Below are 15949 nucleotides of genomic sequence, written 5' to 3' on the forward strand. Positions count from 1 at the left end.
GTCCTCTTCGAAAATATTGAGCGGGAAGGGAGCCAACAACGGCCATTTTGAAAGGGGACAGCTAGTACAGGCTATCCTGACTAAAGGCGGTCTTCGACTGTCAAAGGCACCGGTGATGACGCCATCTTGGGCTCCACGGTGACCTCCGTCCTGCCACTCTGCTGGTCTTGGTCTCGTTGCACCAATATGGAAACCTTTGCCTGATGCCTCGGTACCCCGCGCCTACGCTTGCCCCCTTTGCACCAAAGAGGAAACGAGGACACTGCACTGGTTGGCGCCCTGAGCGTTTGCTGATGAAGACAGGCCATACTGGGCCACTGCTGAGCCATGCTGCAGGCCGCAGGAAGGCAAGTCTGGGGACCCCCGTTCCCAGAACGCCGACAGTAGCCCCCGGGCCGAAGGCGTGCTCGGACTTGGCTTAGCAGTGAAGCCAAAGGGTAAGTGCAGAGCACCGCAGGCCCCAACAACCTGCGGCCTTGGTCGTAGTGTGGCGGTTGATTGGACGTGGGTGTCCTCGCTTCCCCACACTACCTCGGCAACTGCCTGATTTGACGAGTCCCTGCTGCATGCAAAAAGAGTCATCATTACTTGTGATTGTGGAGGCCGACGGTTGGCCTCCTCTGGACTATAAGTACGGAGAGGCGTGAGCCCCCGTTGCCCATCTCTTCTTGCCCCGCCTGCTTCTTCTCCCTACTCCTCCTCCATTCTTGATGCAAATGGCACCGATCCGCCGGTTCTCAGCCGCAGAGAAAGGAAGGGCCCCCCGGGAGGGGCCTGACCCGCTCCTGCTGAAGATACGACCGGTCCCTGGCCGCCGCGACGAGGTTGCGAGGCCGGAGATGACGAGGCCTTGGTACGAGTGGCCGCCTCCTGGGTTTCCACTTCCCATGTACGCCCGGGCCGAGGGCCCTGGGGAAGGAGACGACAAGCGACGCCGCCCGTACCGTAGGCGAGGTTGATGAGCCATGGTGGTGCGCGCCGTCGCTCCTGGAGTCCACGTCGCGGACTCCTCTCGCGAGCTCGTGCTCCATGCCGTGATGCCTCTAAGCACCTGGATCCGCTTACCTCCATTCTTCGCCTTCGAGATGCCGCCGAGGGGGCCTCTCGAGCTTTGGCTGCAGCACGCCGACTGCGGTACCCCGGCGACCGGAGCGGACGTTGAAGTCGTCACTCTGGGCAAGGTCTTCTTGACCCGGGGCTGGGGCGAGATCGCCCGGGTCTGCCGAACAGGGGGTGCCCCCGTGATTCATTTCGAATACGATGGTGCCTCATTGATGCTCTTCAAGGTCTTCGACACAGAAAGCCGCCGGCTGGAGTGCTGCCCCAGAGGAGGCAGCCAGGACATCGACGTGGCAAGGGCTAGGCCTGCCACCCGCTTCCCCAACGGCTCCTCTGGCAGCAGCGGTGATGCTTGGGAGTCCGGCAACTCTCCCGAGCTCTTCGCGACTCCGGAGACGAGCGACGACAGCTACGTGCCCCCGAGCTCACGTCCTGCCCGGAGCAAGGCGTCTGCGTCAAGCCGCCGACGCGGCTGATCTGGATGTGGTTGGTGTCGGCCTCCCGTGGCCCACTGTTGATGATGGCGTCGGCCATGGAGGTGCATGTAGTTAGGGCTCCTTAGGATTCGCGCCTTTTGTTCCGTGCGAGGAATCTAGAAAACACCCCGTGGGGGCATGTAAAGGGTCCACAATGTCTTTTGTTGATATTATCCTTATTACGAAGCGGTGCAAATGATCGTCCTGTCCCGGCTTGGTTCCCCCTTTCTAGCCTCGCGACGACTTGGTGCTCTACGCTGACAAGTCCCGGTCCCCAGGCAGGCTTCAGCCATTGCTGGTATGCCAGGTCGCGATGCCGTGGTCAAGGCCAGGAGGTGAGCAGCATGAGGTCCAGTAAGAGCCCCTGAGGCACGATGCTCAGGAGGTCCCGCTCAAGCAGCCACCGAAAGGTGAGAAAGGAAGGCAACGTTACTGCCACAGAGCCGCATTAGGTGGAGATTCTGTGTCGCATCAATTAGCTATTCCAGATGCGAAACTTATCTCGAAAACATGGAGTTGCTCCCTTGTGATGTGCCAGACTTGCGCGTCGGCAGCTAGCATGTAGCCGGGTTAGGCCTTCACGAGCTTCCCCTCTCTTCTCCTCACTCTCCTTCGTGCTCTATGTCCTCAGGTCCCGGCCCTTGAGCGAGCTCAGCCGCCGCTGGTATGCCAGGTCGCGATGTAGTGGACAAGGCCAGGGGGTGAGGGTTGGAGAGCCAGTAAGAGCTCCTGAGTCGCGATCTCAGGAGCCCCCCTTTTAACGGGCGAGCGGAGCGTGCGAGAAAGAAAGAGAGAGCTCGTGGTGCCACCCGCTGTAGACCTCAAGAGGTTCCTGCACACCAAAAGGAGGAGAGTAGGGGTTGCCATTACGATTGCCGACCGGCCATTTGATTGCTCCGAGAGAGTGGTGAGGGCACCGAGGGCCTGGTGAGGTGACGCTTGCGGGTTTCTGCCGCGGGCCAGAGCTCGACCACTCAGATTTGTCGATGTTGCAGGTACGGACCCATGCACAAGCGTCGTGCCAGCGTGAGCGGCTCCAGAGGTAGGTGTGAATCAAGTAGGCGGTAATCACAGGCAGGTTAAGCATGAAAGGCGAATCAACTTAGATAAAAGCAGAAAGGATACACGTCACTGGGTCAGGCCCGAGCGGCTTCGGATGATGCAGCCCGAGGGGCACCCCCAGCAAGGTAAACTAAAGACATAAGCAAAAGGGGTACATGCTGCAAGGACAGACCCACATGACCTGGGAATGATGCAGCCCTGAGGGTGCTCCCAGCTAAAATGAACTCGAAAGATGTCACCTGGTACCATTATAGAGGGAGTGTTGGAGTAGCTGAAGATGCGCGGCGAAGAGGCCGATCCTCACGAGCCACCGGAGCCCTGAGCCTTGGAGGCTCTAGGGATCTGCGCGGTTCCTCGAGGACCATCTCCATCTCCGCCAGGACCGCGTGATGCCTGGCCTCCTGAGCCGCCAGGATGCTCCGCAGGTGGCACTGATGAGTGGCAGCCGCGTTTGGCAGGCCGAAAGGCATGCGAACGTAGCTGTGCGGCGGACCCTCGCAACAGCCCACGCGCGAAGGCCAGAAGCGCTCCTGATACGCGGCTCGGTTGAGCCCTGGGTAGTCGATGCAAACGCGCAGCCCGCCATCCTCGCCTGGATGGGGAGCCACGCTAGGTAAACGAAGATCGCCGCGTATGAATCCTGATTCCTGTAGCTCCTGAGTGGTCTTGGTGATGAACTCCTGAGGGTTGGGCCTTCCTTGCCCCATGCCTTCCTGAGGGAAACGTGCTGCAAAGCATGCTTGCAAGTGGTGCCCGAGCACCTCCCTCGTGATCTTGGCAAAGTCTGAGGCCCTCCAGAAGAGAGCCCCCGAGCCCTGCCCGAGGAGAGCGCCGGGCGCGCCTTCCTATGTGATGGAGGGAGGCACCCCTTGCACGGGCGCAGATCCTGACGCGATACCTCCTGAGGTGCCAACCTCCTGAGGCCTTGAGCTGGGCGATGTCTTCTTCTTCTTGGGAACTGCCTCAAGAGGGTTCTCGCTGTTGCTGTCTGGGTCCTCGATCGATGCTACTTGGAAGGTGCGCTCGAGGGAGCACATCGCATCCTTCTCTTCGCAGGGGACTATGATGATTCCGCCGCTTCCTGGCATCTTGAGGACCTTGTAGACATGTTGGGTGACCGCCATGAACTTGGCCAGGGCCGGATACCCGAGGATAGCATTGTATGGCAGGAGAATGTGGGCAACGTCGAAGTCGATGAGCTCGATATGGTAGTTGTTGTGTTGTCCGAAAGTGACAGGGAGGCGGACCTGCCCTATCGGGGTGGTGGAGCCATCAGTGACTCCTGAGAAAGGCTTGGTAGGCTGAAGTTGATCATATGGCACTTGAAGGTTGTTGAACGTCTCGACAGACAAGACGTTGAGCCCTGCGCCGCCATCGATGAGGGTCCTAGTAACTTGCACATTGCTGATGACTGGGGAGCAAAGCATTGGGAGGATGCCAGCTGTGGCCGCACACTTGAGTTGATCTGCTGAGTTGAACGTGATGGCGCACGTGGACCATCGGAGCGGGTGCGTGGCCTCGAGCTTAGGAAGGACTGCATTCACCTCGTGAGCAAACTGCTTGAAGATGCGCTGAGAAGCTGGGGCCTGGGCGCCGCCAAGGATGCAAGTGATAGCACGTGGCTCCTGGAATCCCCTAGTCCCCTCGTCCTGGTGGTGGTCATCATTCCTTCTTGGCGGTGGTGGCAGAGGAGGAAGGCTTGTGTTGCCCTGTGGGTGGTTTGCGAGGCTGATCCCTCGAAGCCCCCTCGCGAGGCTGGTCCTGCCAGCGATCCTCGCGAGGTCGGTCACGCCACTCCTAGCGCGGGCCTTGGTCGGCCCATCGTCCTCCACCTCTTCCTCCTCGTCGGCCGTAGCTCCGGTCGTTGCGCTCGGGGCGTCGACCGATGCGTCCTTCTCGAACGGCTCTAAGCTCCTGGCATTCGTTGGTGTTGTGGGGTGTAGAGGTTGTGGTAGGCGCAGAATCGGCTACCCTTGGACGACTCCGGCTGGTCCCTGCCGCGCTTCGTGTCTGGCTTTGTTGCGAGCACGGCTGCTCCTTTGCGCTTCATGTCCTTGGCCTTGGCCTTCTTCTCTTCTGGGTCAGCAGCTGGAAGCTCGAGGAGGGAGAGGCGCCCCTCCTCAGCTCTTGCGCACTTGGTCGCCAGGTTGAACAGCTACAGAGATGTGCATAGATCCTCGTGGATGGCGAGCTCCTCCTTCGTCTTGACATCGCGGACGCCATTGGAGAACGCTGAGATGATGGCCTCCTCAGTCTCCTTGGGAATCTTGATGCGAGCGCTGTTGAAGCATTGGATGTACTTCTGTGGGGTCTCTCCAGGCTGATACTTGATGCGGCGCAGGACACCCACGGCCGGAGGGCGGTCGCGAGTGCCCTGGAAGTTGGTGATGAAACGGCTGTGCATCTCGTCCCAAGAGGAGATCAAGCCGGGAGGCAAGTTCAGGAGCCAGGTGCGGGCACCGTCCTTGAGCGCCATGGGAAACCAGTTCGCCATGACCTTTTCGTCTCTGTTGGCCGCCTCGATGCCCAGCTCGTAGAGCTACAAGAACTCCGCGGGGTCGGCAGTGCCGTCGTACCAAGGAGGTAGATCCGGCTTGAACTTGCCTGGCCAGGCGATGCTGCATAGCTCGGTGGTGAAGGCGTGGCAACCTGCCGTGGTCACCGGAGCCTTTTGCAGATGTGGGGCTTGCTCTTGATGGTTCCCGTGTGCTACCGCCAGGGGCAGCACGGGGTCTTGACATGCTGGTGCTGGGATGTGGTCTTGACGTGCTGGTGCAGGGAGCACGTGCGCGCCTTCTTGAGGCCGAGGGATTTCTTGACAGCTCCTTTCTTGTCGTGCGGGCGCTGGACATGCTGGGTCACGTCCAGGAGCCGCGCGCCTTGGGGCCAGAGCACCTTCTTGGGGAGGAGGTGGCAGAGGCGCTCCCTGAGCCGCGTCGCCCATGCAGGACGGAGGGCAAGGCAGCAAGAGGGACGGCGCAGGAGAGCCCCCTGCGATGCTGACGAGCTCGGTGATGCGAGCGAGCCACTCCTCATAGAGGTCGTCGACGGGGCGGTAGTGCAGGAGCTCATGTGCTAGGATCAATGCGGCATGCGCGTCCGTGGGAGCGCGACGAGCGTGAGATGATGAACCGGCTGGGGTCAGCGACGGAGTGGCGGTGCGGCCTACCCGCCGCACCGAGGGGTGCAGCGAAGATGCTTGCTGCTCGTTCCCCACCGGGCCGGTGGCGGCGTTGGCTGCAAGCGACGGAGAATGACGAGGAGGCCCACCAACGGGAGCCGTCTGGGCGACGCGGGTGGCGAGAGCAGCCTGGCAATCGGCGCGAGCTCGGCGAGCATCTCCCATGGATGCGACGAAGCGATGGAACGCAGAACAGTGGAAAGAAGATTTCGGCACACCCCTACCTAGCGTGCCAAATGTCAGATATCGGGTTCCGGCAAAACCCTTAAGGTTCAAACTCTGGGGTGCGCACAAAGATCTTCTCCCTACCGATTTACGCCCCAAAACCTCGCCGCGAATCTAAGCTAGCACGATGAACAACACAAGAGACACGGGATTTATACAGGTTCGGGCCACCGTTGTGGTGTAATACCCTACTCCTGTGTGTGGTGTGGTGGATTGCCTCTGGGGCTGATGATGAATAGTACAGAGGAAGAACAGCCTCGCGAGGGGTGTTCTTGTGGTGGTGGTGTTCTACTTGGGAAGGATGCGATCCGCCTCTGTTGGCTCTAGGTGAGAACTAGCTGATCTCTCTCTACTGTGGTGGCTATCTCTATTTATAGAGGCCCTAGTCCTCTTCCCAAATATTGAGTGGAAGGGAGCCAACAACGGCCATTTTGTAAGGGGACAACTAGTACAGGCTATCCTGACTAAAGGTGGTCTTCGACTATCAAAGGCACTGACGATGACGCCGTCTTGGGCTCCACGGTGACCTCCGTCCTGCCGCTCTGGTGGTCTTGGTCTCGTTGCACCAATATGGAAATCTTTCCCTGATGCCTCGGTACCCCGCGTCTACGCTTGCCCCCTTTGCACCAAAGAGGAAAAGAGGACACTGCACAGGCTGGCTCCCGCCTGATCTTGATCGTCATGGCTTGCGTCATGACCACCTCGCGAGGTGCCCGTTGCCTTGATCTCTCCGGCTCGTCGTGAGCCTGCCTGGTGAGGCCGCCCCTGGGGAGGCCTTGTGTCGTCCGCCCCGCGAGGCTTGGCCCCTCGCGAGGGTCTTGAGCGTTTGTTCATCAAGATGGGTCATACTGGGCCACTGCGGAGCCACGCCGCAGGCCGTAGGCAGGCAAGTCTGGGGACCCCCGTTCCTAGAACACCGACAGCTGCTTGCCGGGCCTTGGCGGCTGCCGATAAGCCAGGGGGCTCCGACAAGCAGTATTCCAAGATTCACCGCACCAAAGGCCACGACCTCCAGAACTGCCGACAAGTTGGGCTGCTCGCTAAGAAGCCGAAAGCTGAATATGAGAGGCGAGACAAGGAGAAGGGTCAAGATGGTGCCGAAGGATCCGACAAGAAGCGTGGCGGCCAAGGAGGCCACCGCAGCAAGGATAACTAGCAAGAGAGGCCCGCCCGGGGCCGCAACAAGAAGCATGAAGACGATGATCATGACAAGGATGACGAGTCCGGCGACCATGAGTTTCAGAAGGCTACAGAGGCCATGTGCATCGACACTGGCGCCTCGCTGCATGCATCTCACCACCAGCTCAAGTAGTGGGTGCGTGAGATCACAGTGGTGGAGCCATCACTCGACGCCCGGAAGCCACTCAAGTGGTCCAGCATTCCTATCATCTTCGACACCGAGGACCACCTTGACCGCACTACTGCGGTCGGGTGTTTGCCGTTGTTGGTTTCTCCAATGATCCGCAACCTCAAGGTGACGAAGATGCTAGTTGACGGCGAGGCCGGTCTGAACTTGATCTTGCCTATTGTGATCAAAAGGCTGCAGATTCCTGATGGAGACCTCGAAGAGACGGGCACGTTTCAAGGGGTCAACCCGGGGAGGAGCCAGCCGAAGGGAAAGGTCATGCTGCCCGTGACGTTTGGAGGCGAGTTGAATTACAAGACGGAGAAGATTGTCTTTGATGTAGCCAAGATCCCCTTGCCCTACAACGGGATCCTCGGCCGCCCGGCACTGGCCAAGTTCATGGCGGCTTCCCATTATGCCTACAACACACTCAAGATGCCCGGGCTGAGGAACATCATCACCGTCCCCTCCGACAAGAAAGATGCACTGATTTGCGCTGACCAACTCTACCGAGAAGCAGTTGCAGCAGCTGCCGCCAAAGCACTTGCTCATGCTATCGAAGCCCCAGGAGGGAAGAAGACCGGCGAGACCTCTCGCACCCATTCCGGCAAGCGCACCTCTTCGGGGTGTTGCGCTCCCGTCGAGGACGTGCCAAAGAGCTCCACTGGCAAAAGCAAGAGATCCAGAGCTACATCACCAGAGACTAAGAAGGTGTCCGTCAAGGAGGATGGCACGGGAGGAGCTTTTACCATAAGCTCCACCCTCGATGGCAAATAGGGAGGCGAGCTCGTCACTTTCCTGTGGGCGAATTTCGATGTGTTTGCATGGCAAGCATCTGACATCCCCGGCGTTCCCAGTAAGGTGATTGAGCACCATCTTGCTGTCTGTCCTCATGCGCGCCCCATCAAGAAGAAGATCAGAAAGCAAGCTTTGGAAAGACAAGAGTTCATCACAAAAGAGATCATAAAGCTAGAAGTGATAGGCTTGGTGAGAGGGGTGCTCCATCCGATGTGGCTGGCCAATCCAGTGGTGGTGCGCAAGGCAAACGGGAAGTGGAGGCTGTGTATTGATTACACAGATATCAATAAAGCTTGTCCAAAAGATCCTTTCCTGCTGCCGCGCATTGACCTGATTGTTGACTCCATGGCCGGGTGTGACCTGCTATCGTTCCTCGACGCCTGCTCAGGGTACCATCAGATTTTCATGACAAAAGAAGATGAAGAGAAGACAACATTCATCACCCCAAGTGGTACGTATTGCTTTTTACGGATGCCCTTCGGGTTGAAGAGTGCTGGCTCAAACTTTGCAAGCGCAGTCCAAATTGGTTTTGAGCCTCAGCTACATAGAAATATGGAAGCTTATATGGATGACATAGTGGTCAAAACCAAGGACAAGGCAACACTTGTGCAAGATCTGGAGGAATCGTTTGCGAACCTGCGCAAGATCAACCTCAAGCTAAACCCTGAGAAGTGTGTCTTCGGTGTCCCGTCCGGCAAGCTTCTCAGGTTCTTCGTGTCGCAGCGTGGGATTGAGGCAAACCCGGACAAGATCAAGGCCATTGAGCAGATTGAGGCACCTAGGCGGATCAAGGATGTGCGTCGGCTCACTGGCTGAGTCGCTGCCATGAGCATATTCATCTCGAAATCGGCTGAGCATGCCCTTCCCTTTTTCAAGATCCTGAAAAAGGCGGGCCCAATGGAGTGGACCCCAGAGGCCGAGGCAGCGCTGCAGGACTTAAAGAAGTACCTCTCCTCCATGCCAATATTGGTTGCGCCTAGGCCGCAAGAGCCGCTGCTGCTGTATCTAGCAGTGGCGAATCAAGTGGTTAGCGCTGCACTGGTGGCACAGAGGGAGGTCGACGAAGGGGCAGTGGTAATGGCAGAGTCGTTGGATGGCGAGCTAAAGCTCCCCCCGGTAGGGCCTGGGCCCGGCAAGGCTAGGCCCCCGGCAAGGTCTGACACCAGTGCGAGAGGGCCCACACAGCCAGGTGAAGTGGTGCAGAGGAAGAAGATGATGCAGCACCCAGTTTACTTTGTCAGCTCTCTGTTGCAGGGGGCTAGGTCGAGGTACCCCGGTGTGCAGAAATTGCTCTTCGGCCTCCTTATGGCCTCGAGGAAGCTGCGTCATTACTTCCAAGCGCACGAGATCACCATTGTTACCTGCCTCCCGTTGCAACGGATACTGCATAACCCAGATGCAATGGGGAGGATTCTGGAATGGGCCTTGGAGCTTTCGAGCTTTGGGTTGAGGTTCGAAAGCACCTCAACGATTCAGAGCCGAGTCTTGGCGGGGTTCATTGCAGAATGGACCTCGACGCCCGATGAGGAGATCCAGGAGACCACTCTCCCCGGCAAGGAAACAAGTCGCAACTGGGTTATGTACTTTGACAAAGCTTTTTCGCTACAAGGCACCGGTGCTGGTGTGCTGCTCATCCCACCCACCGGAGAGCACCTCAAGTACGTGATCCAGATGCACTTTCCCACGAACAACACTGCTGAATACTAGGGATTGCTCGCCGGTCTCAAGATCGCGGCAAACCTCGGGGTCAAGAAGCTCATCGTCAAGGATGATTCACACCTTGTCGTCAGGCAGGTCAACAAGGATTATCAGAGCCTGTTGATGGAAGCCTACGTGGATGAGGTGAGGAAATTGGAAGAGCGCTTTGACGGTATACAGGCAGAGCATGTCCCCCGAATGGAGAACGACATTGATGACTACCTGTCGAAGCGTGCTGCCCTCAAGCTACCTATGGAATCAGGTACTTTTGTACTTAGATTAACTCAACCATCCGTTGAACCATCAACAGAGCAGAACAAATGGAGGAAATCAGGCCTCGGTAAATATTCCCCCACCGAGCTCTCTGGAGCCGCCGGCGAGACGTTGCCGTGGACGCCGAGCCTGACATGGGGCAAACGACTCCAATAGGGCGCCAAGCCCTGGCCGTAGAGGCAGCCGTCCCCGCGACAGAGGAGATGCCTTTGGTCCTTGCCGTTGAGCCTCAAGCTCCGGCATGGGCACGGCATACCGTCCGATTCCTCCAAACAGGGGAGCTTCCTGAGGAGCAGGAAGAAGTAGAGAAAGTAGCCCGTCGGTCTGCCCTGTACCAGTTCGTTGACAACGTCCTGTACAGAAAAATACCAAACAGAGTGAAATTGAAATGCATTCCCTGGGAGGAAGGACTAGAGTTGTTGGCGGAGATACATGGAGGCATATGTGGCTCCCACATAGGGTCGAGGGCCCTTGTTAGCAAGGCTCTCCCGGCGGGGTTTCTTCTAGCCCACTACCCTCTAGGATGCAATGGCACTGGTAACCAAGTGTGAAGCGTGCCAGTTCCATTCAAAAAAGCTTCATCAGCCAGCACAGGCCCTTCAAACAATCCCTCTCTCCTGGACATTTTTGGTCTGGGGGCTCAACATACAGGGCCCTTTCCCCCGCGCCGTCGGGGGCTTTGAGTACTTGTACGTAGCAATCGACAAGTTCACAAAGTGGCTGAAGGTGGAAACAGTAAGGAAGGTGACAGCGCAGTCAGCCGTCAAATTCTTCAAGGGGTTAGTTTGCCGCTTTGGTGTGCCAAACAGAGTCATCACTGACAACGGCACGCAGTTCACAAGCCACACCTTCATGCAATATATTGAAGACCTCGGCAGCAGGGTCTGTTTCGCCTCCATAGCACACCCACGGAGCAACGGCCAAGCGAAGAGGGCAAATCCTGAAGTACTGTGAGGCCTGAGGACAAAGATTTTTGACAGGCTGCACAAGAGCGGAAGACGCTGGATTGATGAGCTGCCGGAGGTTCTTTGGTTAATCAGAACGACGCCAAGTCAAGCCACCGGCCAGACGCCCTTTGCCCTGGTATATGGGACAGAAGCAGTTCTCCCCATGGAACTCATATACGGGTGACCTCGAGTGCTCACTTATGATGAGCTTGAGCAAGAGCAATTGCGGCAAGATGACGCGACGCTCCTCGAGGAAGATCATCTTTGGGCAGCTGTGAGAGCAGCATGCTACCAGCAAGCTTTGCGCTGCTACCATAGCCGCAAGGTTCATGCCCGAAGCTTTGAGGAAGGCAACCTTGTTCTTCGGCATGTTCAGTCGGCCAAGAATTCCAACAAGTTGACACCAAAGTGGGAAGGCCCTTATCGGGTAACACGAGTCACCAGGCCCGACGCAGTCCACCTGGAGACCGAAGATGCCATTCCAATGAGAAACTCCTAGAACATCGAGCATCTTCATAAGTTTTACCCATGAGGCGCGGCTGCCGGGCCCCCGGCAAGCCACCTTTTGTACAAGCCTTGCCGGCAAGGCATGTAACCCTCTGTACAAAGCCAGGCGCAGATCCTGAGCATAAATAAACAAAGCGCTGGCGCCCTAAGTCATAGCATGCATGCTAGGTTGAGTCACTCCCTCGGTTAGGGTTGATAGTGCTTAGCGGCGACTAACACCTAGCATAAAGGTTGAGTTTGCGTCTCTCTGTTCCTTTCCGTCCCCTTTGGTTTGCAGGGTACATGAATGTTTCTGCAGAGCTATGTGGGAGAAAGAGAACAAGCCGATGCTCCGGCCCCGGCAAGCCAAGCGTGCCGGGGGCTGAAGACACGAAGGTCCACCCACGGCAAGCTAGGGCTGCCGGGGGCTGCAGATTAAGATAAGTTCTCTTATCCCCTGTTATGCATTTCCGTATAAGATTGGGACGTATGAAGCCTCGTTTTATTCCAAGACTGTCGTGCTCCCTTCATTCCTGCCACCCGAGAACCTCTTATTGGTTTGGAATTTGGTTGTAGCTGCGGCGGCAAGGAAGCAAGCATAGGGCCCACCCCTACTTTGCCCCTGCCTCCGCCAAAGGCGTGAGTATGGTCGAATGGAGTAGGGGAGCGGCAAGGCTTGCTGTCGGGCAACGATGTTTAAGTTAAAAATAACAAGGATTCGTTCCTTGGTATGGGCTTTGCTCACACACACAGGACCCAACAAGCACCCTTTTTCATTAATACGTTCCATGCAGGTATAGTTCATACGGAATGTAAACATGAGCAAAGGGATTATAGGTTTTAGATCTAACTAAGGCCCGTGGGCTTACAAGCTAAAAAAGATAAGGTGCCTGTAATCCCTTTCTTGTCCCTCTCCTCAGGAAACGGAACAAGAAGGCGAAAGGGCAGAAGGAGCGCCTAGGCGAGGTACGAGCAGCAGAAGATGCCAAGAGAACATGTCGGCGGCCGCCTAGGGGAGGGCCGGTGATGGTGGTGCCGGGAGAAGAAATGGAAGATGAGGCAACGGTCCGTCAATACGCTATGAAGGCGTCAGTGCCATCGTACTCCGACTTGACGGCTAGCCACACGCCTTCTTCGCCTTCTCCGGCCTTCCCACGCCAGCCGCCCAAGGAGGTGACCCTGAGAAGTTCAAGGAGACAGCCCCACCAGGAGAAGGGGCCCGGTGCAGATGCTACTGCTGTCGGCACTGCCCTGGGACGGGTGGTCTGGCACCTAGTCGGACCCGTCATCCTCCCGCCTGCTACCCTCGTCGTCGCTGCCGCTGTCCTTGTCGGTGTCAAAACTAGCGGATCTCGGATAGGGGGTCCCGATCTGTGCGTCTAAGGCTAATGGTAACAGGAGGTAGGGGACACGATTTTTTAGCCAGGTTCGGGCCCTCTCGATGGAGGTAAAACCCTACTTCCTGCTTGATTGATCTTGATGATATGAGTATTACAAGTGTTGATCTACCACGAGATCGTAGAGGCTAAACCCTAGAAGCTATCCTATGATGATTATGATTGTTCTTGTCCTACGGACTAAACCCTCCGGTTTATATAGACACCGGAGGAGGCTAGGGTTACACAGAGTTGGTTACAAAGAAGGAGATCTAACATCCGGATCGCCAAGCTTGTCTTCCATGGAAAGGAGAGTCCCATCCGGACACGGGTCGAAGTCTTGAGTCTTGTATCTTCACGGTCCAACAGTCCAGCCAAAGTATATAGTCCGGCTGTCCGGATACCCCCTAATCCAGGACTCCCTCAGTAGCCCCTGAACCAGGCTTCAATGACGATGAGTCCGGTGCGCAGATTGTCTTCGGCATTGCAAGGTGGGTTCCACCTCCGAATACTCCAAAGTGAACCTCGAACACTTAAATCGTGTCCGGCTCTACAAGACGATCTTCACATACTGCTGTAGAGAGAACGGTATTCCACAAATATAATCTGCTGACAACTTTAGCTAACGTGACATCCCACCATGGTCGAGTCATTATTCGAACCATTTTCCCACAGCCAGCCACCGCACATATTGCGAGGCGGTTTCCTGGGCACATTTGGTCGAAGCAGAGATCGTGTTCCACTTATCACGGGGCTTTCATCAATATGGGCGCAGGTAGCCCAATCGTACCACCAATCGCGGCGAGTGGGGAACAAGCAGGTTCCACCAGGCAAGTAGGGAGGCACAAAAGTCTTTATTGCCTCTATGAAGAGATAAGGCCTCTTCTTCTTCACCCACGCCTCTCCCTTCCGCTCGTCCATTCCCCTTCACTCGATCCCTAGCGCCCAAGTACTCGTCTCCTCTACCGAAAATAGGTTCTCCGAAGATGTCCAGATCTGGAGCAGGAGGCAAATGGATGGCCTCTACCGTCCGGGAGAAGGATATCAAAAATCTTCGAGAGGCCGGGTACCTGGCCAAGAAAATCGGCCACCATCTTCCGACGGCGGGACAGATCATCACCGATCTGGGGCCCCATAAGAGGGTCGTGTTTCTTCCTCATTTTGTCCGCAGGCTCGGGTTTCCCCTTCACCCATTTGTTCGCGGCATCATGTATTATTATGGGAATGATTTTCATGATCTGTGCCCTAATTATTTCCTTAACATCTCGACGTTCATTGTCGTGTGTGAGGCCTTTCTCCGCATTTCTCCCTACTTCGGCTTATGGCTGAAGATCTTCAATGTGAAGCCCAAGGTGGTGAACAGCGAGCACGCTGAGTGCGGCGGCGCCATGGTGAGCAAGGTGCCCAAGGTCACATGGCCTATGTGCACCTTCAATGATTCCGTCAAGGAGTGGAAGCAGCAGTGGTTCTATATCACCGAGCCGCGCGCTAAAAAGTGGGCCGCCACTCCTGAATTCAGATCTAGAGCCCCCCTGCAGCTCACGTCCTGGCCCAAGAAGGGCCTGAACTGGTCCTCATCCGACGAGCCGTCGGTGCTCCAAACACGCATCAAGGGCGTGGTAGACAAGGATGTCAAACTCGTCAATTTAGTCCAAGGGATGTTAGTTCGCCTGGTTCTCCCTTGCCAGCACCGGGCCTGTAATTTGTGGGAATACGACCCGACCGAGCACCAGACCCTGCGGGAACTCTACGGCTCCTCACACAAGGATATCTAGAAGGTGCTCTTCAAGTCCGGCAAACCGTGGCCGGGCTCCGCCGAGGACCGCGGGTATCTACTGTCCCGCTCCGCAAGTCTGGTAAGTTATCGCTATGTTCTGTCTATCCATGTTTAGCTGGCATATTCTGAGGGAGATGCTTTATCATGCTTTCCACAATTATCCCAGGAATGGACGAAGAAGGTGGGGAGGATACACTGTCTGGCCCCGCTGCCAGAGGAACCGGCAGGGCCTCTTCTGACGAAGATATTGGTCCCAGCGCCTTACAAGGCGCCGAAGAAAGTGGCCTCCAAGGAGGCCAAGGAGACCCGGAGTGGCCTCCGTCGCCGCGGTGCTTCGGACACAAAATCTGAAGACTCCAGCGCCCATCCTTCCTCCAAAGATGAAGAGGAGGAGGAAGAATACGAGTCCTCCACGAGGGGAGGGAAGAAAAGGACGGCCTCCTCATCCTTGGAGGCCGAATCGCCGAAGAGGGGAAAAAATCTCCTTCCAGAGGCGTCCACCACGGCTACCAATATTAGCCCGAAGTGGGATCTCAGGGCCCAGCCCCTGGTAAAATCGCAAGTACACGAAATCCGAATACGCATAAGCACCCACGATTACTAAGGTGCAATATTTTAACTTGCGCCATACTTTGTGCAGCCCGGCGAGGTCTCGCGCCGAACAGTCCTCCTCGAAGGATTTGCTGAGCTCAGATGCCCTAGAGAGCGAGACGCCTCTGAAGGCCCCTTCCCCGAAGCCTGGGCGTGACACCGAGGTGTCGTCTCAGCAGGACCCAGACCAGGGAGGGAACACCTTTGGGGCCGGATACACGGGGGCAACGGTTACCATGAACGTCAACGGCGGGGGCGATTTTGGATTCAGCCCGTAGCCGGACACGGTCCTGGAGACCTTTGAAGCTCCAGGATCAGGCGGGCAGCCCCCCTTGACGGAGGGAGGCAAGCCCGCTTTGCCAGCAACCTCTGTCCAAGCAGAGCTGCAGGGCGGCCTATCGACAGCGCTAAAGAATGCGTCCATCGTCGATGAACATCGCGCCCTCATGGGTGCGGTGATTGAAAAGATTCAGTCTGCTGAGAGCGGACTGAATGAATCCTGCCTTAGCCTTATAAAAGGCTTTGAGGTACGTTTTAGAAACCTTTGAAGATTGTCATAGTATGACCAGTAGCCCTGATGCACTGTCCGATGAAAGAGAGAGAACCGGACAGGGGATCAAATTTCCGCTACGCAGGAGACTCGGTTGATGACATA

This window comes from Triticum dicoccoides, chromosome 6B (genome assembly GCF_002162155.2).
Source record: "Triticum dicoccoides isolate Atlit2015 ecotype Zavitan chromosome 6B, WEW_v2.0, whole genome shotgun sequence".
Taxonomy (NCBI): domain Eukaryota; kingdom Viridiplantae; phylum Streptophyta; class Magnoliopsida; order Poales; family Poaceae; genus Triticum; species Triticum dicoccoides.